Consider the following 23,703-nt stretch of genomic DNA (forward strand, 5'->3'; position numbering starts at 1 on the left):
GAATAGCTTAATCAACAGAAATTTCTCATCTCATAGTTTTGGAAGCTAGAAATCCAAAATCAAGGTATGAGCAGTGTTTATTTGTAAGAAAAAGTACCCATGTGAAAGCCAGATGCACAGAATAACGCATGCATCTGGAGTTGATTTGCAGTGGCTGGAGGCCCTGGTGTGCCCATTTTCTCTCTCCCTCTCTTTCTTCTTGTCTGTATGTAAATAAATAAATGTTTTTAGGGCTGTAGAGATGACTTAGCAGTTAAGATGCTTGGCTGTGAGTGAAGCTTAAGGACTCAAGTTTAATTACCCAGAACCCAGATGCACATGGTGGTACATGCATCTGGAGTTCATTTGCAGTGGCTAGAGACCCTGACATGCCCATTCTCTCCCTCTCTCTCTCTCTCTCTCTCTCTCTCTCTCTCCCTCTCTCTCTCTCTCTCTCTCTTTCATCTCTGTCATAAATATATAACAATCAAATTTTAAATAGATAAATACTTTTAAAATTGTATGTTGAAAAATAGTGTTCCATGGTCCCATCTAGTTTCTGAAAAGTCTCGGGCAAATTCTGGGGCTCCTTGGCTTGTAAAACATCACCTTAATCTCTAGCTGCATGTGTACATGGTGCTCAGTGTGTGTCACATCTATGTTTACTGTGATCTTTTATAAGGACAGTATTCATAATGGCTTCATTTTACTTTGTCCAAGACCCTATTTCTGAAACAAGTTCAGTGAGATGAGGAGATCCATGGATCAGGACTCTGGACCCAGACTGACAAGAGTACTTCAAGTGGACACCAGGACTTTAGAATGGATAAGCGATGAGTAGAAACAGACAAGGGTTCTAGCCACACAGATACCTAAAGTGTAAGTCATCAGGCAGACACTTGCCCTGTGGTCTGGATCCAGCTTGGGGAGTGGGCCCTGGAGATGATGCTTAACTTGTGAGAGGTCATAATGGGGCACTTTATGCTGCTGACAGCCAGGCAGGTGCAGGACCAATTGATGGAAGAAGAGAAATGCACAGAGAACATCCAGCAGGAAGAAAACTGGACAGGCCACTTAATATGCCAAGTAATCAATATCATGTGATCTGACACTGTAGGTGGCCTAGGGTTCACCTCTCCTATCCACAAGCCTTACAGATGATGTCACAGCTGAGCAGCAGGATGTGTTATCTAGACAGCCTGCCTAGCCAAGTCCCCAGGGGAATAATTTTGAAGTTGCATTAGTCAGCCATGTCCTGTCCAAATATGGGGTTATCATCTTCAACTCTTTCCTCTAGAGCTTCCAGAACTAAGAGGTCTACCAAAGAGACTGAACCTGCAAAGACAAGAACCCTTTGGGCTTCCTCAACCTTCCTCACCAAGGAGAGCAAGCTCTGCCTTGATGTGAGTGATGATTTAAAAGTTGTGTTTGACTGACATGAACAGCACTGAGAAGGTAGTACACCTGGATAGGGTAGCCCTTTATATGAGGAGTAGGAACCGTGTTTCTGACCCACCACTGCAAGGCATCTACCCACCTTGATACAGAACGTATGGTGGCATTAAATGGCTCTTTCTAGGTCCCCTCTGCAGTGGCCATGTTTCTGTGTGACCCAGGAAAGGCCTTGCTGCTCCCCACTCTCTGATCTGGTGGCTCTCCCTTTACCACTCACCTGCATATGAAAGTCAAGATAACTTTTGTCCTCCTTTAAAGCGAGGTAACTAAGGCCAATATATGTACTTTCCAGCTTTCTGTGGACAAGTTAAAGCTTACCCTGACTGTGGCTAGAATTATGGCAACAAAAAAAAAAAAGTAGTCACAGGCCTCTGCTAATCAAACCTCAGTTTTCTCAGGGTGACACCTATTCCACTGATTTATTGAAAAAATACAAATCCTTTGCCAACAGGCATAACCTACATGTGATCATACATGAAAATTGCATGCTGTTCAATTTTTATGAATCCATCACGATCCACAGAGGCCTGAGCATTAAAAAATTTGCCTGATCTATCAGGACCTGTGTGATCTAGGGCACAAGTGCATCTCTGCTTCCTTTTGGTCTTCTATACACTCACAGCAAGAAGATGGTCTCTGTGTAGATCCTCCAGACACAAAATGGCCTGGATATCCATGACCACACAGTGCCTGACACTACCTACACAAGACCATAATAATAGGAGGAAAAGATAATGATATCAAAATAAAACAGAGATGGATTGAGATGGGGAAGGGGCATGATGTAGAGTGGAGTTGCAGAGGGGAAAGTCAGGGGAGGGAATTATCATGGGTTATTGTCTATTATTATGGAAGCTGTCAATAAAAAAAAAGTTAAAAAATTTTAACAAAAAGTGGTCTCTGCTTTGAGCTCCTTTGGCTACCTCCACAAGGTCTCAGGCATTACCCACTATAAACAGAGTTAACCACTCAAGGACAGAGTAGATCAACAAATTGTATTTGCCTACGAACCACAGCCAGTTCCAGGAAGCTCAAAGGTACATCCGGATAAAAGAAGCAGTGGCTGATCCCCTTTCTCCATTGCAGCTCTGGCTTTTATGTCTGCAACAATTGAAAGTGTACTCAAATCCATGTAAAGAAATGAACCTCCATCGTCACTACCTGAACAACATGCTGATGTTATCTAATGATAAATCCTGGTTCTACCTCATCATTGCAAAAATACCACCTCAACTAAAAGTGTCCATGTAACAGTCCCATCAGATGCTGAGGGAGCAGAAGCAAGGCTGGGCAGATGAAGCAGCTCAAGGGAGCACTGAGAGTGCCGACTTTCTCTCTTCCCACAGTGGCTCCAGCTAGTCTGACACATGCTCAGGGGCTCCTTACACCAACCTCTGGCCCAGAAGGCTGTGGGCTTTTGTTAGTGCTACAATTAAATAAATAGTGAGTCCTCTGGAAACGGCGTTATATGATCCATTCATTAACCTCCTTAAACTGAGTTTATGCCGTTTTCATAAGTTCTGCGTATTTTTAGTCTTTGCTAATATTGTGTATACAAAATTATATTTTTATTGGGATTGGGACAAGTGGTCGTAGAGACATTGGAAGAATAAAAGAGGCCTGCTGAGTTCCTTTTAAGATGGTTTTATTTGAGTTCAATATATAATAAATTTTATACTCCATTCTCTTAAAAAAGACCCTTATTTCCAAAGATGGTTAAATTCTAGGTTGATAGAGATTCATACTTGAACATGGAAATTTTAAGGTGACATAATTTAAACAGTATGAGAAAATTTATTTGTAATATCCCAAATGAAAAATAACTTAGTGATCTTTTAGTAGGTGAGTGTTTAAATAAACTGTAGTACATACATGTCATAGATTATTATTCAACAATAAAAGAGAAAAAAGGAGATAGCCAGGCATGGTGGTGTATGCCTTTAATTCCAGCACTTGGGAGGCTACAGTAAGAAGACAGCTGCAAGTTCAAGACCAGTCTGAGCCTACATAATGAATTCCAGGTTAGCCTGGACTAGAGTAAGACCTTACCTCAAAAAAAGAAAAATGGATATGTATAACAACCTCAATGGCTTTCCAGGAAATTAAGCCAAATGCATAATGCCAATTCTAAAGGTATTATACTATATAATTTTATTGATGTAATATTCCTGATAAGACAAAATTGCAGAAATTGGGAACATCACATGGGGTTGACTGGGAATGGGATGGGATGGAAGGAATGTGGCTAAAAGGGCAACTGAAATGTGATATGTCTTGATTGCATAAAAGTTAGTGTGCTGGCGGTGATACTACACCAGAGATTTATAGAAATTATCACAGGTAGAAACTGCATAAAGGATACACAAGAGTATGTTAATTTAAGGGTATCTCAAGATTTATTTTACTTTAACTTACTTTGTTTTGTTTTTGTAAAACATGGTCCTGCTATGTAGTATTGACTGGCCTTGAACTCATTATTTTTCTCCATCAAATTTCTAAGTGCTAGGCTTAAAAAGATATATCACCAAGTATTGCTTCAACAATAACAACAACAACAAAAAATTTTCGGGGCTTTTCAACATAGGGTCTCACTCTATCCTAGGCTGACCTGGAATTCACTATGTAGTCTCAGGGTGGCCTTGAACTCATGGTAATCCTCCTATTTCTACCTCCCAAATGCTGGGATTAAAGGCATGCATCACAATGGCTGTCTTAATAACAACAACAAAAAAAAAAAGGGCCCAACATGGGAGCATATTTCTGTAACCTCAACTACTCAAAAGGCTGAAGGAAAATGATCATGAGTTCAAGGCCTGTCTGGGCTATAGAACAAGTTTTTGTCTCAAAAAAGGAAAGATAGATAGATAGATAGATAGATAGATAGATAGATAGATAGATAAGATAGATAGAGAAATAGATAAAAATTTTTAAGCAAATAAGATGTTGTCTAAGTTTATATTGCTACTTCTGGCAGGAGTCATATATGATAATAGTATGACTTAGAAAATAAAGAATACCACATCAATAAATATTGTAAAATCACTTATAAACTAACATATGATTGGATGGCTATTCCTAAAAAATAATGATAGTATAATGTATATAGGGAATTTAGATGGCATCTGGGATCATCTTGCTCCTTAAAATCTAGATACAGCCTGGCATGGTGGCACTTGCTTTTGACCCCAGCACTCAGGGGGCAGAAGTAAGAGGATTACCATGAGTTTGAGGCCATTCTGAGACTACATAGTGAATTCCAGGTCAGGTCACCCTGGGCTAGAGCAAGACCCTACCTCAAAAAAACAAAACAAAAGAAAGTCCAGATACAATTGAGCCAAACACATCTTCACTCCCATCTTGCTTTCTGTTCCATGTGAAGACCCAGTCCTTTCTGGCTTTCCGTCATCCCTTATTGGTGGGAACATGGGAATAGCAGTGCTCACTGATCACGAGTCCTGTTTCTGCAGTCCTGCTTGTGTTGTATCAGTTCCACTCATGGATCATCTGTCCATTCTCCTCGTAGCACAGAACCAGCCCTTTAATCTCTTGAGACAAGTGGGAGAATAACATGGATGACCAGAGAGGGATGTGTGAGATGAGCATGGCAACACGACAGGAAAAAAAAAAAAAAAAAGTATACCAATCCAAGACTAGAATTCTTCCTTCTAGGAAACCCTTTGAATCTCACAAAACAAGTATTATCATGGTCCTCTTTTCTCCCAAGATCTGAAGTCTTGCACTATGTTCTGATTTCTCAGTTTTTCCTCTTATTGTTTCCCAACACATGCTTTTTCTTCCCACAATACCAAAATCAACTTGTGATTTATTCAAAGAAATTTGGCCTCCAGGCACAGTGGTGCAAACCTTTAATCCCAGCGCTTGGGAGGCAGAGGTAGGAGGATCACCATGAGTTCGAGGGTACTCTGCACCTACATAGTGAATTCCAGGTCAGCCTGGGCTAGAGCCAAACCCTACTTGGAAAACAAAAAAAAAAAGAAAGAAAGAAATTTGACCTTCTGTTATGTTGGTTCATGATAGTCTAAGACCTGGGTATCGCTTTCTTTTTAATTTTTTATTAATAATTTTCATGCATCTTGATCATATTCCTCTCCTTTCCTTGGCTCCATTCCACCATCCCTCTTCTATTGAACCCTTTGTCTTTCCACCTAGTCTCTCTTCTAGTTTGTCTTTCCTTCTTCTCCTCCACCTTCCATGACAAAAATCTGTGTTTCTTGTGCGAGTTATAATAGCTATTGTGAGGGCATGAATGCAATATCAAATTTATGTCCAGAAGACAACATCACCAAGCTCGTTTTCTTGTCCTCTGGTTCTTACATTATTTTTACCTGATCTTCTATAATGTTCCCTGAGCTTTGAAGGATATGATAAAGATGTCTTATTTCATACTAAGCACTCAAAAGTCACTTATTCTCAGCACCAGCAAGTTTATAGTGGCCCAGTAGTTACCACTAATGGCAAAAAGAATTTTCTCTGATCAAAGGTAAGAGCAGTGCTAACCTATAGGAATAAACATAAATATTTAGGGGACAAGATGATGGGCAAAATATATCCATTCATCCAAGCACTAGTGGTAGCTTTCTTTCTAGGGCTTATGATTTTCCTAGCCATAGGCTTCTTAGTACTGAAGAATGCATGAATTCCCTCTAAAAAAAAAAAAAAAAAAAAAAAAAAAAAAAGCAAACCTCAAATCCAGTCAGATACCAGTGAGTTACTCCTATAACAAGCATGCCACTATTGTACCAGTGGTCACTTATTGCTTTGCTGCCCAGTTGTGCACCTCACAGGGTAAGACTGTTGATGACTTTTCTGCCCCAAGCAGCCTGCAATTACCACCAATATGGATGGATGGCCAGCAGGGAGGAGGCTTTTCACTTCAGTTCCACCTTGATTTCTTAGTATCCTTCAACCAAAAGCAAGTGTTATCTTCAGTAACAGGGTCTAACCATCTAATTTAATAGGTAACAAAAAGCATTGACAATATCTTGTATTGTTTGGGGGACCTCAAGCACCTCTGTGACCAACAGCTCACTGGGAAGTATTCTACCCTTGGCACTGGAATTTTTCTGTAATAATATATGGCTTCTGAGATCTACCCACACAGGGTGCTTCTGTTCAAACTGTTTTTTTTTTTCTTTTTGCTATATTTTAAATTATCTAATAACAAAGTAGGTTTTCTTATGGCCTTTTCATATGGTTTTAGTTTTGTCTACTCCTTTCTTCCATCCTCTTTCCCTTTCCCTACTTAAACTTTTCTACCACCAGTATTCAGCCCCTCTACTTCCATATCTACTACTTCATCCACTTAGGACATATACTCATGCCTCTCCTGGCCACTTTATAGCTTCCTGGCCTCTACTAACTCTCACTACAACTTACATACAAATCTACAAATTAAAAGTTAATATCCACATATGTAAGAGAATATACACCATATGTTTTTCTGAGATCGAGTTACCAAAATTAATGTAATGTTTTCCAGATCTATCCATTTGCCTGAAAATTTTGCTTTTCCTTACCACTGAGTAGAATTCCATTGTGTATATGCATCATATTTTAATTACCCATTTATCACTTGTTGGGCATCTGGGCTGGTTCTAATTTCTAGCTATTGTGAATAAACAATAAACATGGATGAGCAAGTACCTCTATAGTAAGACATAAAGGAGTGGTATATATAGTTAGGTCATGTGCTGGGACTATTTTTAGCTGGTTCAGAAACTTTTACACTGATTTTCATAATGGCTGGACAAGTTTCCATTCCCATAAACAATGGATAATGGTTTATATTACCCCACACTCTCACCAGCACACTCAGCTTCTTGATGGTGACCATTCTGACCAGAGTGAGATGGAATCTCAAAATAGTTCAGTTAGCATTTTCTTGATAGGTAAGGACATTTAGCACTTTTAAAAAATATTTATTGGCCACTTGCATTTATTCTTCTGAGAACTCCCTGTTCAGTTCCATGGTCCATTTTTATTAAGTGGTTTGACTTCTTTTTATTTAGTTTGTTTTTAGTTCTTTGTATATTATAGATCTTAATCTTCAGTGAGAGGCATAGCTGGCAAAGATTCTGTATGCCATTTCTTCACTTGATTAATATTTCCTTTGCTGCATGACAGTTTTTAATTTCATGACATCCCATTAATTGATTATTGGACTTGATTCCTAAGTGACTGGAGTCCTATTCAGAAAGCTATGACCTGTATCTTGAAGTACTTCCCCTCCTTTTTTCCTCTAGCAGCCTCAGGTGATTTTAAGGTCAAGTCTGATATGTAAGCATTTAATCCATTTGGAGCTGGTTCTTGTGCATACAGAAATAAGGGTCTAGTTCAATTCTTCCCCCATTTTTCCACCATCACTTGTTAAACAGGCTGCTTTTTTGTTACTCCAGTGAGTACTTTTTGGCATTTTTTTTCAAAACTCAGGTGGTTTAGCTGTGTGGGTTTATATCAGCATGTTCTATTCTGTTCCATTGCTCTACATGTCTGTGTTGTACCAGTACCATGTTGTTTTCTTATTATGACTCTGTCATATACTTTGAAATCAAGTATAGAGGTATCTCTGGCCTTATTTATTTATTTAATTTATTTATTTATTGCTTAGGATTGCTGTATGATGTCCTTGTGCTTCCAAATTAATATTTTTTCTATTTCAGTGAAGGTGGACATGGGTATTTGAATAGGGATTGCATTAAATCTATCAATTTCTTTTGGTAAAGTGGCCATTTTCACAATATTGATTCTTCCAATCTATGAGCATAGGATTTCTTTCTATTTTCTAGTGTCTTCAATTTCTCTCTTGAGTGCTTAAAAGTTTTCATTGTAGAGGTCTTTCACTTACTTCGTTGCATTAATACTTAGGTATTTTTGAGGCATTGTGACAGATTGTTTCCTTAAGCTTATCTTCAGCATGTCTATTATTGGTATATAGGAAAGCTACTGACTTCTGTGTGTTGATTTTGTATCCTGCTTCTTTGCTCAAAGTGTTTATCAGCTCTAAAAGTTTTCTGATAGAGTCTACTAAGAATTATATCTTCTATAAATCAGGATAATTTACTTCCTTTCATATTTGTATCCCTTTTATTTCCTTCTCTTCTCACTGTCCCAGCTAGGATTTCTAGCACTATATTAAATGAGTGGAGACAATAGACACCTTTGTGATTTTAGTGGGAATGCTTGGAGGCTTTTCCCCACTTAGTATAAAGTTGGTTACAGGTTAGTTGTAAATAGCCTTCTTTTGTGTTCAGATATGATCCTTCTGTTTCTGGTATATTTAGGACTTTTATTATGAAATGTTGTTGAATTTTATTAAATGACTTTTCTCCCTCTATTGAAATGATCATACTTTTTGTCCTTGAGTTCATTAATATCATACATTAAATTGACTGATTTTCATATGTTGAACCAATAGTGCATCTTTGAAAGAAAACCAGCTTGATCATGGTAAATGATGTTTTGATGTATTCATGTATTTTACTTGAAAATATTTTTCTGATATTTTTTCATCTCTGTTTGTGAGGAAGATTTGTCTGTAACATTTTTTTTGTTGTGTCATTATATGGTTTTGCTTTGTAAAAGGAGCTTGGTATTTTTCCTTCCTTTGTTGTTTTATGGAATAATTTGAGAAGCACTAATTTTAGTTAGTCTTTGAAGGCCTGGTACAATTCTCCAGTGAACTCTCCTGGGCCTAGATTTCTTTTAGTTGAGAAAGTTATCATTTTCTTTTTTTAACCTGCTGCAGTTTCATTGCTTATTTTACTTAGAACAAGTGGTTTAATATCATCTGGCATTAATTTTGGTAGGTTTATGCATCTAGAAATTCAACCATTTCTTTTATATGTACTAATTTATTAGAGCATATGTTGTTAAGGTATGCCCTTGTGGTTTTCTGGATTTCATTGATATTGATTATAATGGCTCAGTATTCTATAATTTTATATATTTTGGTCTTTTCTCTCTTTATTTTGTTAGTTTTGTTAAGGACTTATTAATGTTGCTTATCCTTTTATTGAACTAACCCTTTGTTTAATTGACTCTTTATGTTGTTCTTTTTCCTTTCTATTTCATTAATTTCTGCCCTGATCTTAATTATTTTTTCCATATATTCAATTACTATTTGGTTTGCTCTTTTTTCCAAAGCTCTAATGTGTATTATTAAATTATTTACTTTAGGTCTATTTTTTAATATAGATACTTAGCTATAAGGACTTATAGGACTGCATTCATTGTAACCCATTGTAATCATTTGATTCTAGGAATATTTTTTACTTCCATCTTGGTTTCTTCAATGACCAATTCATCATTTAATAATGTATTGTTTAAATTCCATGAGTTTTGGCATGTTCTGTATTCTCTTACTATTGATTGGTTTTATTTCATTGTGACCAGATAGAATATAAGGAGTTATTTGAATTTTCCCGCATTTATGATATTTGCTTTGTGTCCTAATATGTGTTCTACTTTAGACAGAATTTCATGCAGTAATGAAAATAATGTATATTCTATAGAATTTGGATACAGTGTCCTATGTATGTCCGTTGGGTCCATTTTTCTATGATTTAATTTAAACCACATGTTTCTATGTTTCTTTCTTTTTTTTTTTTTAACCATAATGACCTGTCAATTGATGATAGTTGAGTATTAAACTCTCTCCTTACTATCGTGATGGCATTAATCTGTGAGTTTCCATCTAGTAGTGTTTGTTTGATGAAATTGGGCATGCTGATTGCAGGGCATATGTGTTTAGAATTATTTTCATATAATACAGTTAGGGATAGTGAGAGGTATGGGGAAACTGTTTTTTCTTTTAAAGTGTCTCCTCCAATTTAGCATGAGCATTTTTCTATGAAACATGGCACTTGGAACTAGATAAGCAACCTTGAAACCATGAAGGACAAAGAAAACATCAAGGACAATCACCTTAGCCTTTGACATAGATGAGTTATTAACTTAACCTCAGAACTGCTAATCTCTGGACATATAATTTTTTTGTAAGATTTGTCAATAAACATCAGTCATTGGATTTGGTTCTGACAGGAAGCCTCTTACTTTTACCTCCTCTGAAGGCATCAAAAAACTGTTACCCCTACAAACGTTGTTTGTGCTCACTTTTCATAGGAAATCAAGGCACTCCTCTGTCACATAGAAGTCTTATTCTAAGAGGGTGCTCGTAGGAATCGCACCAATGAATGTCATCCTATGAGAAAAGTAGAAGGAAATGGATAGAGGTACAACTAAGGGGGAAACAAACAGAAAACACTAGATGGCATCTAACATCATGTGGCAGACAACATTCCCTCTTTATGTTCACTCCTATGAACACAATCTATATGCTCAAATTTGGTGCCATTTATGAGGAAAAGAACGTGAGCCATGAACCTGAATCCTGTGTAAGAAAGCTCAATGGGGACGTACGGAGTCTATGCATTTCAGCAAGTCCCATGCGCCTGAGTAGTAGAACCGAGGAGGGAGGTAAATTCTCCCTGTTACATCACCTTCCAAGAGCAGCGAGTGTCGCAGAGCACCACCATGTCCTCCTCCTTCACGACCCACCCATCAGTATGCGAAGGAGCAACGTGGCGTCCTGAGCCCGCGTTGGCCTCGGGGAAATGCGCTTTTGAGTTTCTGCTCCTGAGAGCAGGCAGTCAGGCCACTGGCCCTGGCGGCTTTTTGGAGGGTCATCACAGCACCTCGGAGCTCTCTGGCGCCACTGAGCCACAGTCATTTTGCCCATCCTGGAGCCTGGTTGCCTGAGGGGGAGAAACAGGAACGGCGGCTGACACAATCTGCAGCAAGTTAAATCATCTGTCTCAACCACCGCATCCATAATTGGAGTGGAGAGGGGCAAGCAAAATAAGCCTTGTGTTTTTGAGATTTAGTTTTTTATATTTGTGTTTTTGTGAAAAGAGCCAAGGAATCGTTTTTCCTTCCAGGTGCCCAATAGCTGAAAAGCCACTTTTGAGGGCGACAACACCACCATCTCAGTATTGTTGTTGCCTCAGTGAAGGGTGGGTAGGGACTGGCAGCTAGACAGACCCTGTTTTAATTGGCCTCCTCCTGAAAGCAAAAGAGCCAAAACGTTTGCGGGATGCTTATTCAAGCCAGTTTCAGAGCAATAAAAGTGCATCTTTGATACACAGAGTTTATGTTCTTCATAAAAATGCTAATTGCAATCTTCGCTGAAAGGAGTGGTGAGAATGCTTTTCCCTTCAGGCTTCTTAGTATGAATACAGTTGTACTGTGTAGATGACCTTGTATTCATTAAAGAGGGTCAACGCTTAACTCCTCTCCTCTGCCTTCCAACCCACACTCTGTGGCTTCTACGACTGTGCATCCATGAGTGTTTAGACTCTTTTCATGGAAGACTGGAAAGCAATGTATTTGTTTCTTTAAAAAAAAAAAATCTCTTAATACAAATACACAGGGGGAGTTTACAATATGTTTTCCTTCTGTGAGTATGTTTTTCCAAGGTCAGTTTGGAGGTTCTTCCTATTTGGCTGAGAAAAACTGGAGCCCCAGTAACTAACTGCGTTCACAGCCCTCTCTGTGGCTTGGAAACCTTCCCCACCTACAGCTGCTACAAGAAGTTGCTGATGTTTTTCCAGGGCCCCACTGTTTGGTTCTCTGCTCCAGAGAAGGAAGACCAAGTGATGAGTGAGGTTTCATTTGTCCTGCAGGCTGACTCATTCAGCAAGTTTCCAACCCAGACTCTGAAGCTTTTGTTGCTCTCTTCCCCCACAGCCATCCCTTTTGATTCTTAGGTCCTTGGGCAGGTTTCCATTCTCCCTCATCTGCCATCTCTCCATTCCAATCTCAAATATAACGAGACTTTTTTTAAAGTTAAATTTCCCACAATTGCACTCAATTTACTCTGGGAACGTGTTTAAAGAGCAAAGGTTTTGAAACATGATCAACAAAATAATCAGTTCTGGATCATGCTAAATAGCATCCTTCCAGACAGAGCCAAGCCTTAAGAGAGAAAACAGCTCCCTCCAATCTTCCTGCCCTGAATGGGACTCTGTGTCTCAAAAACTCTCTATTGAATATTTCCCTGAAACAATGCCTGTCTTTCCAGTGGGGGGAATGTGCAGTCTTTCTCAGAACTCAGACCCTTCCTTCTTTGGTCCAGCTGTAGCCAGGTGTTGCTCAATAGCTTGAGTTGTTCTCTGATGCAATGTGATATCCTACAGCAGACCCTACATTTTCAGGGTGAAAAGGCTCTACACACCACCAACCAATTTGCACTGTAGCTATACAAGTTCAAGATACCAACTATGGAAATTTGCACATTGAAACTTTATTTCTTATATCCCTGTCATCTCTTCAAATTCATTATAACATGGATGAGATACAGTTATTCTGACCTTGTCTTTCCAATGTAAAATTATACAAAAAGAGTGAAGGATGGGCTGGAGAGATGGCTTAGCTGTAAGTGAGCTTACCTGCAAAGCCTAAGGACCCAGGTTCGATTTCCCAGTAGCCATGTAAGCCAGTTTCACAAGGTAAGACAAAAAAAGTGAAGGAATAGAGAAGAATAGCACTTATCATGGAGCATCTACCCAGCTTACAATGCAATATCCTTTTATTCCATGTCACATAGTAAATGCTCATATGGAAACTGCCTCTCTTTACACATTCTAATTCTAGTATTATACAGTAAGAACCAAGGAGCTTATATCAATGGTAGCTTCTGTGGGCTTCAGCTTAAATGGGAAAGTGTGTACCCCAGGTAAGATCATCAAGGAGTCTACAGATGGGTCATATCCATGCCTGTGTATTTGGAAAATGAAGGGTTTAACCTTAAAGACTGCATATTGCCCTAAGAAAGTTTTGTATATCAATCCAGGATAGTGTCGCAGAATCAAGAGTTCACAGAGAGTTGAATCAGTGTCAAATACTATAATGTTCTCCTAAAGGCATGAAGAGTCACTAGTTATGGGATAGGTGGGATGAAAGGATAGCAAATAAGCCAGTCAACATGTAGAAAGATTTTCCTAGTACTGTTAACTTTTCCGATAATCATAGTGCCTCTCCAATTCACCAAGTGAAGAAGGGCCAGGTATAGTGTGATAAGAGGAGGGTGCTATAGGGAAAAGGAATAACTTTATCCAGGACATGGAGACAATAAAGGGCACTGGGTGAAGGAAAATTGCAAAGCTATAAAAATTACAAATAAATGAAGTCACACATCACTTAATGACAGGATACATTTTGAGAAGTCCACTATAAGGTGATTTCATCATGGCTTGAACATTGTATATCACAGTTGGATAAATTAAGATGACTATAAGGTAACTAGGTGATATAAAATTATAGGACAGGGTAGTATAGCAGTTACTTTCTCATTGCTTGGACAGAACACCTGATCAGAAGCAACTTATGGGAATGCAGGGTTTATTTCAGTTGACAGTTTCAAGGGAAGTTGCTTCATAGTGGAGAAAGCATGGCAGAGCAGGCAGCTAGGAGTCATGCCTTGTCACAGCACCAGGAAGGAAGCAGCCTGAGTAAGCTTGTCCTTTACAGCCAGTGGGCGGGACTAATAAACTTCAAGATGTGCCCATCATCCCCACCCCCCAGGGACACACCTCTTTCAGAAAAGCTTCACCTCCCAAAGGCTCCACAAGGTTCTGCTATTGTTTAAAACACAAGATGCCATTCAGGGCATTTCACATCCAAACCACCACAGGTAGCATTATATACAGACTGTCATCAACTAGCATGCCAATTTACGACTCACCACTGAAAATAGATGAGAAAAAGTTAGTGAGTAGCCCTGAGGGATGTTAAGAGAATGTAAGAAGGAAAGTGACCTAATAGAACACATGAATTTGGAAACATTATGCAGCAGGACCGGAGACAGTGAGGACTACAGCTTCCCTTGGTTTTTCTCTCCATGATCACACTCAAAGTGTTGTTTTATCATTAATTTTTAATTATGTGTGTATGTGAATCTTTGTGGATGTGTGGATATGTGTATGTACATACATACAATATGTATGTGTGGCTGTTTTGTGCCACAATACATATGTGGAGGTCTGAGGATACCCTTGGAGTGTTTTCCTCTCCCTCATCCTACCTGAGACAAGGTCTTCCTTGTTAATTCATTTTTGCTTCATGGGGACCACTGTAGTTGGCCTGCAGCTTCCAGATTCTCCTGGCTGCATCTCCCATTGCCATAGGTGTGTTGAGGTCACAGACACATGTGGTACTTTGAATCTGACTTTCTGTGGGTACTGGAAGTTGAACTCAAGCTGGCCTTGCAAGAAAGAACCTTTAACTGCTGATCCATCTCCTTAACACCCTCATTATTATTATTATTTTTTTTTTTTGTATAAATCTTCCCTCATGAGAATAGGTGATTTTTTTTCTATCTTTTTTGTTTCTATACCCCTAGTGCCTTGCTTGTTGTTTTGCATCTGGAAGTTATCCAGTGAACATGTGCTTGAATGAAGGAGTGAAGTATACATATGAATGAATGAACATGTAGTTTGCCAAGCAGCCTAGTGCAATGATAGCAGAGATAGAAAGAGAGATGTACTCGTGGAAAAAAAAAAAAAAAAAAAAAAAAAAAACATTGCAATGCATTCTAAATCAACAGCAGTTGGTAACAGATAGCATTCAAGGCAAACCAGAGTGCATGGGGCAAAGGGAAGAGATTTAGTAGCTATGTTTCTGAAAGGTTGGGGTAGACTGCAGTGAAAGGGGAGGAGGCGACATTCGCAGAAGCAGGAGCGGGTCCAAGTCCAGGTTGGTGTTCATCCTGGTCTGTTAGAATAGAGGTGGTATTCTTTCCTAAAATATCTAGACCAGCTGAGAATGCAGACCCAGGCTCAGAAGAGAGGGCAAAGCTGAAGAGAAACAATGATCTCCAAAAAGATGGCAGTTAAAGCTGTGGGCAAGGATGGGCATGTCCAGGACAGAGAAGAAAAAAAAAAAAAAAAAAAACAAAGACAGTGCCTCAGGGAGAGAGACAAGATGAGCTAACTTGTGTCTGAAGTTGAAGTTTGGGAACCATGTCTTGATCTCCTGATCCAGGTGTCTGATCTCTTGTGGATCCAGCTGACTCAGAAAATGTCACAGATCCTTGTCCTGCCTGGGGAGAAGAAGGCTGCAGATGCATAGTACATACCAGCCTTTAACTACAATCACCAGTTCTTGCATCAACCATGAACAGCTACTGTGTGGAGTGGCTCAGAGATGGCCACTGGAGGCTCTACGTTGCAAACTTATGTTTCCCTCTGATGCTATTTGGTTTCAGATGGTGTTATTAAAATGAAAGGATTTTCTTTTAATGAGCTGGGAGGGAATCCACTTAACCAAATTGTTCATAAACGGAATAAAACATCAAGACTCTGCTTTGTGCCAATCCACCAATATAGGATCCTGCCGTTGCAAGAACCTTCTTATATAAATATTTACAAGTAGAATAAAAACAGAAAGTGGTTTGGGGAGCCACCAGATGGAATAATACAAGAGCAAACTTGAGCGCAGTCAAAATGGGCTTTACCAACAACAGGGAGTCCTCTACAGAACCTTCCAGTGTCTAGGGTGTGGCGTGACACAGAAAGAAAGCAGAGTTAAAAGGCAAGCAGCTTCTCACAGAACTTCTCTGGTAACTTATTTTAGCCAATTTTTGAAAATGCAGTTTTTGTTTTTATAAATGTCTGCAAAAAATTATTTTTGATGAATTTTCTAATAATATTTTTATGAATTGATTCATTATCCATCTCTTCTCTCTCAACAAGCAGCCTCTAGTCTCTTCCAGAGTCTTTCAGAAAAGGCAACATTGGCACTTAGGAGACACTAGGCAGGAAGGAAGCCCTGTCCTGGGCTGTCTGTCCTCAGTGTGCAGGCTGCCCCTTTTGTATTTCCTTTCTGAGGCTGTAACATCTGTTCATGCTGCTACTCATGGAGCCCATGTATCCCTGTTTCCGTTTCTCCATCTGCCTTGAGTGCCATAATTACAAAGGAGGGTATGTTAACAAATAGATAAATTATATAATGCTCTGCAACTGCTCTTCTGCCCTCCTCTCCACTCTCACTGGCTTCCCTGTGCAACCCTTTTCCCCTCAGAGCACATTTGAAGTAAACTTGGCTCGCTGTAAATTTTGCAAATAAACCACAAAATAACACGATTGTAAAAATGTTAGCTGCAAAAGTAATAAATAAGGAAATAAATAAGTGCGTAACCACAGATCCTTGTCTGGCTCCTCCGCTCTCTGACCACAGTGGCCGTGTGCTGTCTGTCCTCATAGGAGACAGAGTGAGGAGGCCAAGAAAACAGGAAGGCACTTCTGCCTTGCCCAGAGTCCTCATGGTTGGGAGTTATATATCTGTACTGGCAAAGCAGAAAGTTCTATATCAGAGCTATCTAGCAACAACAAGCATTCCTAAGGAGTGGCAAGTGTTAGTAGCTCCCTGCCACCTAGATTTCATCTGTTTTGGGGTGAGTTCCTTACAGGATCATGCTTTCCACCTAGATGCATAGATGAGAAATCTCATTTCTCTCCTAAACAACCCTGCATCGTAGGCATGATTAGTTCCGCCTATGCAGATGAAGAAACTGGCACTTACCAGTAAATAAATGGTCACTGAATCATGTTTCTCAGATGCCATGAAATCTCCATAATGACTGGAGGGGGGAGAAGGGAATAGAGCAGAAAACATGTTGTGCCCCACATCCTTTGCCTGGCCATCACTTACAAGCCTGGCTGTCAGGATGAAGACTTTGTTTGAAAACATTTGGGGATTAAAACACCAAAGCCTGGGCTGGAGACATGGCTCAGAGATTAAGACACATGCCTGCACAGCGTGATGACCAGGATTCAATTCCCCAGTACCCACATAAACCCAGACGGACAAAGTGGCACATCTGCATTGGCTACAGGCCCTGATATGCCAATTTATTCTCTCTCTCTCTCACTCTCTCCAACTAATTAATTTTAATTAATTAATTAAAAAAACAAAGCCTAAACACTAAGATTGTCAGTTGTTTTGCTTATTTTTCTTTGAAATCCTGATATCTTCAAACCATTTTTATCGAAAGTCTGATAAAAGCTGAGAGGATTCTCCCAAGGGTACAGGTAATGTAGCCAAGTCAAAGACAAAATGAAAGCATGAAAACTGGTACAAAGCTGAATAAAAGAGTGCAAAGGTTTCAATTCAGGGCCAGGACTCAACAATATTCTATGTTCAGGATAGGACCTAGATAAGAACCACTATGTACAAAAACAATGGGATTACGGGCCCTAAATCACACATAGAGGATCCTATTAACACCATCGTTTCTATGAAGTAGTGATACTCCCCTAGGATTTTCCAGTGCACATCACCTGCAAAACTTACTTTCCAAATGTGAGAGAGGTAGAAAAAGAGGAAATGGATAAAGGAGGGAAAGAAGGTAGGAAGGAAGATTTTAAAAAAGAAGAAAAGAACTTCAAATAAGTTAATGAGCAAGTGAAGGAGACAAAAACATGTACCAACAATAATGATGGGTGGATGGGAATTTAAGTACCATGCATGTATTGAGAACAGAGCCACTACTCAATTTACCAAACTTGCTCACATCTATTTATGCCTTTGGTTCTCACAACATAAAAGTTTATTATTCTCATCTTCCAAAGGAGAAGGCAGGAACTCAGAGAAGGGACCTTACTCTTCCAGAAGTTCCTGCTCTTAAGGAGAGCAAGACCAATGCTCAAGGTCCTAGCCTTCACCCCAGAGCTTCTCCCCCTGCTCCCCTCTGCTATATTGAAAGTACTAGAGAAGAAAACCCACAGAACTCAAGAGTGGCAGACTCAGGAGAAACAGCTGAAAGCCATAGTCAGGAAGAGAGCTTCTTACCATAGGGATCTGGGAGAAATAAATTATATGGATTAGCAAAAGTCCAATAAGATTACTTCTTGGGACATGGCATTGCAAATACCAAAGGCCTATGGGTTTAGTATTAAAATTACTTACGGTGGTACTCTTTCTAAAATTGGTTATGATTTTGTCTATCATATATAATGACATACTAAAGGACTCTAGGTTTTAAGGACCACCGTACTCCACATTCAATTTCCTTTGCTATGACTGTTTAGGTAATTGAGAATTTGTGCATTAGTTTTCCACCTCCCCTGTCCTTACCAGGTAACTGGTCTGTGCCTGCCTAAGGCACAGACTTTCCTTATTTCTAAAATACTGCTTTGGAATTCATATGCATTTGTGGGGAGACAAGCTGATTAGGTGTGTGTAGACAAAAAGTAATCAGGCTCTGGGGTTTGGAGATATAGTCCATTAGCAAGGGAGGTAGGTATTGATGCTGAGAACTTGAGCCCATCTTGTGACTTTGCTAACGTGCTTTTTCTTTACCAGGTTGACTTATGATTTTTTTTTAGTGGGTAACCTTTAAGATCTGAATCAAATAAAAAATATTCCTTTGGGAAAACTCCAGGAACTCCTAGAAACATTTCCCTCTCTTGCCTCTGGACTCTAAACAGATGGGACACAAGATCAACACTGCCTTCCTTGGGTTTGTTACAGTGCAAGTTTTAAAGACAGGATTTGCATTTTATTTAACTTTGTATGTGTTCCCCAACCAGGAATTTGTTCATAATAAGGTTACAAATGCTGTCCCCAAGTGGAATTGCAACCTGGGAAAGCAGAGAAAGGAGAAAAAGATGGTGAGCAAGGAGGGGTAGGTGTGAGGTGTGGACAGGGAATGGTGGAGAGGGACCTATGTCCCTTGGTCCAGTCTATTTTTCCCAAAGTAGTAGCAGAAAAAGTCAGGGTCCATTTCTGATTTCCCAAACCTCTTGCTAAAATCTTCACAGAATTTATCTCACACAGCCAGTCCCTAATACCTAGGTCTGAGGGATACAGCTTGGGCCTCAGTTGAGAACTCCACCCTTGATGCTCACTAGCAAAGACACCAAAGGTCAGGAGACCTGTGCCTGGCGGCCCAAGGGAGGAGGGCAGCCCAGCTGGCAAGAGACAATGTACTCTTGTGGCTGCGGGCTCTGCCCTTTCCTGCTCCCGGCAGCCTGGCTCCATAGCACTGGGCTTGTCCCAAGGTGAACCCTTCAGAGGCCCTCCCGCTTTTAGACAGGTATTCAAATGAATAAATGTTTTATTTTAAAAGACTTTGTTTAAAAATATAGTCTCAGAAAGTTCTCTGTTCCTCTTTCTCACAAGCTAACCAATGCCAGATTAAGAAAAAAAGTAATCCAGTTTGAAATCAGCAACATCAAAGCCATTAAACATTGGTTGGACTCACAATATATGCCTGATGTTTTGTAAGTTTCTACAGTTTTTCTTCCTTTAGATTTCTTTTGAATGCCCGATGTGCCTGACAAGATGGATTTATGTCCTCACGGCATTGCCTCAGCATTCAGTACAGCACTGATGCATAGAATTGTTTAAGATTTTGAAGTTTTGATTGACAAGGCTGTAAAGAAAGGCGCTGTAGGCTTGGCCTTTGCAGCACCCATTCCTCATATTTGAGGACAGTGTCTCTCTTTTCCTTTGGGAAACCATTGTACGCATTCTCAATCCAGTAGTTTATGAGGAATTGACCTGCCTCCACTAGTCTTCAGTAGTTCAACAGGCCTAGGATGGCCTATCAACATATGTAAATAACTTGACACTCACAGTGATCATCAAATTACAGATAGGTCCGTGCCACTTTCAGTCCAGTGAGTTATTTCTGCAAAAATTACTTAGGACAAATCACCTTTTCTAATGCTTATCACGTGGACACAACATATGCCTGTGGCTGCTGAGACTATAAGAAAAAAGGTTCTTTAATAAAGAAGTTGATACAGTCGAAAGTTGAGTTGAAGAGAAGCACTATTCTGATTTTCTTACCTGTTGCAATTATTCAGTGATATGTCTGAGATCTTTGTTCATGTTGCCTACTTTGCATTGGAAGTACCTTAATTGCCAACAAGAGTCATGATGAATAAAAATATGAAAGAGAACGCAACAGAAAATAATATTTTATACCCTCAAAGTGCTATAAAATGTTCTATAAAAACTACACATTTTAAGCATTATGCAAATTCCAAGAAGGGAGTTATTGTCATGCTTTGTATTTCATACATGAGTTGGTGGAGTTTACCAGTTTCCCCACTCTCTGGTAGCTAGTAGGTACCTGAATGAAAACTACAATCTCAGCAAGTCCTGCTCTGAGTGCAGTGACACCATCCTATCTCAGAGATACTGCAGTCAAGCATGGAGACAGGCTCGGCCCACGCACAAAGTGAATGCAAGGGCAGGCAATTCATGCAACGGTGAGCTATACCTAATAAGGAAGCCTTTTTCCGGGAAACTGATGGCCCCTTGGAGTAAAGCTTTGTATGTCTGATTATTAGGAAAATATATGAAAGGGTTGCACTGTTAAATATCCCTAGGAGGTTTTAAAGCTGTGGATATAAGGTTTAAAAAAAAATTTAAGCTAATCACATCTTTTTTTTTTTTTCAAATACAAGAAATAAAATTGGGAAGAGAACAGGGCTTGTTACTGTTATTACCATTCATTGATTATCTGTTAAAGGTAAGCTGTGCATGTATGCCAAGGAAAGGGATCACAATAGCATTAGTATCTATATTTTTCAGATTTCTGTTTTCTCCTTTGGTTTCTTTTTCTGTTTGTTAGTTTTTTTAAAAATATTTATTTTTATTTATTTATTTGAGAATGACAGACAGAGAAAGAGGGAGAAAAAGAGAAAGAGAATGGACATGCCAGGGCCTCCAGCCACTGCAAACGAATTCCAGATGCATGCATCCCCTTGTGCATCTGGCTAACGTGTGTCCTGGGGAATCGAGCCTTGAACCACGGTCCTTAGGCTTCACAGGCAAGCGCTTAACCACTAAGCCATCTCTCCAGCCCTCCTTTGGTTTCTTTGTGCAAGTTGTGTTTGTATTTTCAAATGGCCTTTATCCCTCCCCTTATTCAAATGAAGTATACCAACTTATCTTCTTAAACATCCCTGAATTTTTCTTCTTCACTCTTTACTATTTATCCTCTCTCTACTCAACTCCAGTGGCTCCTACCAATCCCAGAAGGTCCCTGAACTTCAAAGTCTTTGTTCTGGCATCCATCTCTTCCACCTGTGGGTTTCTTGAAGAACTAGGGCAGATGAGGAGAGGGAAAGAAGAAAATATAAAGAACATCAGTTTTGACTTAGGGAAGTGTCCAGAGTTATAAGAAAGAGAAGAAAACCTCAGCAAGAACAGAAGGACAGGCTGGAGCTGTAGGAGGATAGAGACTAAAAGATTCCCAAGAAGCTCTGAACAAAAGATTTTTACAGACAGGTAGTGCAGTCAAGATGTACAAGAGAATGGCTGTACTGGTGGTCAGTATAGTCAGGGGATAACCATGCTGGGTTTGCCATCTGCTGGTACTTTTTCAAAGGAAATTATCAAGGGAGTTAGAATTATTGAGAGAAATACTTTCATTTGCTTAGATTCTTGGGGGACCTATGAAGTTGAACAATGGCCGAATTATACTTCAGTATCTAATTTGCCTAAGATCTGGGTTGAAAGACTTGTATGCCTTCTGGTTTCTGTGTTCGGAGTAGGAGTTGGCTGGATAGCACAGTGACGGTGAAGGACGATTTATATGCCAGGGACATTAGGGCTCAAAACCAAAATACAGTCAATCCAAGTTGCTAATAAGCTTCACAATGGTTTTGACTTACAGGTGAAAGGTTAATGGAATACTATAGGAACTCTTATTAACTGGGGCTACCCCCTACTTTGGGCTCCTGCAATCAGGGTAAAAATGCAGGTGTTCCTAAAGTTTGCATTCCACCACCACTATCAGAGACCCAGTTCTGGTTGGATTAGGCTTGAGAACAGAGGTAGGAAGAAGAAACCATAAGAATAACAAAATTCTTGTTTCACAACCACTCTCTACTACCTAAATATGTGATGATCATTCCCCTACAGTGCCGTAACAATATTGCAGACTTCCAGTATGATGGAACTCCTCTTATCATTGGTAAGGACAAATCATGGAAACAGACCCAAAGTCTGAAACTCCAGTCCATGAAATTCAATCTCTTCTTCATTTTCCTCTGACTTGGGATTCATTTATCTCACTACAAATGTCGCTGGCACAGGGACTTTCATTTTTATCCTTTCACTGTTTATATTGAATAAAGATGTTATGCTAAACTTTCTTGGCACCACAGGTATGAAGTGAATAGCAAGGATTATGATGATGGTGGTGATAAATACCCAGCATTTCTTGAGCACTTTCTATGTTTCATACTAACTTATATAATCTTTTAGTAGCATTATGAGGTAAGCACATTTGTTATCCATGTCATAGATGAGAAAAACAGGATTGGATGCAACCATTTCCCAGAAGTTGCACAATAGATTATCAGGAATTCTAAAGACCAAGACTTGCCACATTGCCTGTCTCTACCACCTCCACATTTAACCACTGTGCTATCCTGTGCTCTTAAGGATTTAAAATCTAATGAAGAATGTGCACACAACAACAAGGCAACTATGATGAAATTCATGTATGGTGAGCCCCCAGGCATAACAGTTCTTTTAAGAAAATAGAAATCTCCAAGTCTGTTGATGAAATCCCAGGAGCCCAGATCAGATGCCCAGGTCTGCAGCTAGCTCTTACCATGAGTACTTGGCCATTTTCTTCTGAAATATTTAGATCCAACCTTTTATATATTCTCATAGCACTAACCCTCACACTTATGTAGACTTTATGACTTGGTTAAGAGATATTTGACATCCATGGTCTCCTTTGATCATGCCAACAGCCATTTGGATAGAGAGGGCCTGGAATTATTGTCCTCATTTTACACACAATAGAGAAGGCTTCTGACTTTGAGAAATACACTTACTAAGTGGTAGCTCTTCAGGTTCATGACCAGGCTTCACTGACATCTAACCTCAATTATATGTAATCTAGCATCTTGGTCCAAGTTTTTGAAAAACTGAATTACTTCTGTAGTCAAATGTACAAAGGTTTCCTAAGACTTCTCAGGTAGGGTTTCCAAATTCTGCGTTTTACAAAGGAACACTCATCTTTTGTCAAAGTCAGGTACTTCACATTTATAGTAGTAGTTTTTGTCATTTACACATAAATACTTTCAGGACATGAGTTTAGGGTTTGGAACTCTCAGAATTACTTAGCTTTGATTTCCTCTGACTGTCTAACATGAGGAGCACTCAATGTGACCATTTTGGTCTATTTAAGTCAATGTTAGTCACAGGTCCCATTGCTTAGGA

General features: G+C 39.5%; 1 protein-coding gene and 1 pseudogene across 1 annotated transcript in view; one reads left to right on the plus strand and one right to left on the minus strand.

The window, feature by feature from the left end:
- The window catches only part of LOC101598762, a 65,373-nt pseudogene extending 62,688 nt beyond the window's left edge, over positions 1–2,685 (plus strand).
- The window catches only part of Tprg1 (tumor protein p63 regulated 1), a 434,873-nt gene that overhangs the window by 359,864 nt on the left and 51,306 nt on the right, over positions 1–23,703 (minus strand). The gene's annotated exons all lie outside the window — the stretch shown is intronic.

This window comes from Jaculus jaculus, chromosome 5 (genome assembly GCF_020740685.1).
Source record: "Jaculus jaculus isolate mJacJac1 chromosome 5, mJacJac1.mat.Y.cur, whole genome shotgun sequence".
Lineage (NCBI taxonomy): Eukaryota > Metazoa > Chordata > Mammalia > Rodentia > Dipodidae > Jaculus > Jaculus jaculus.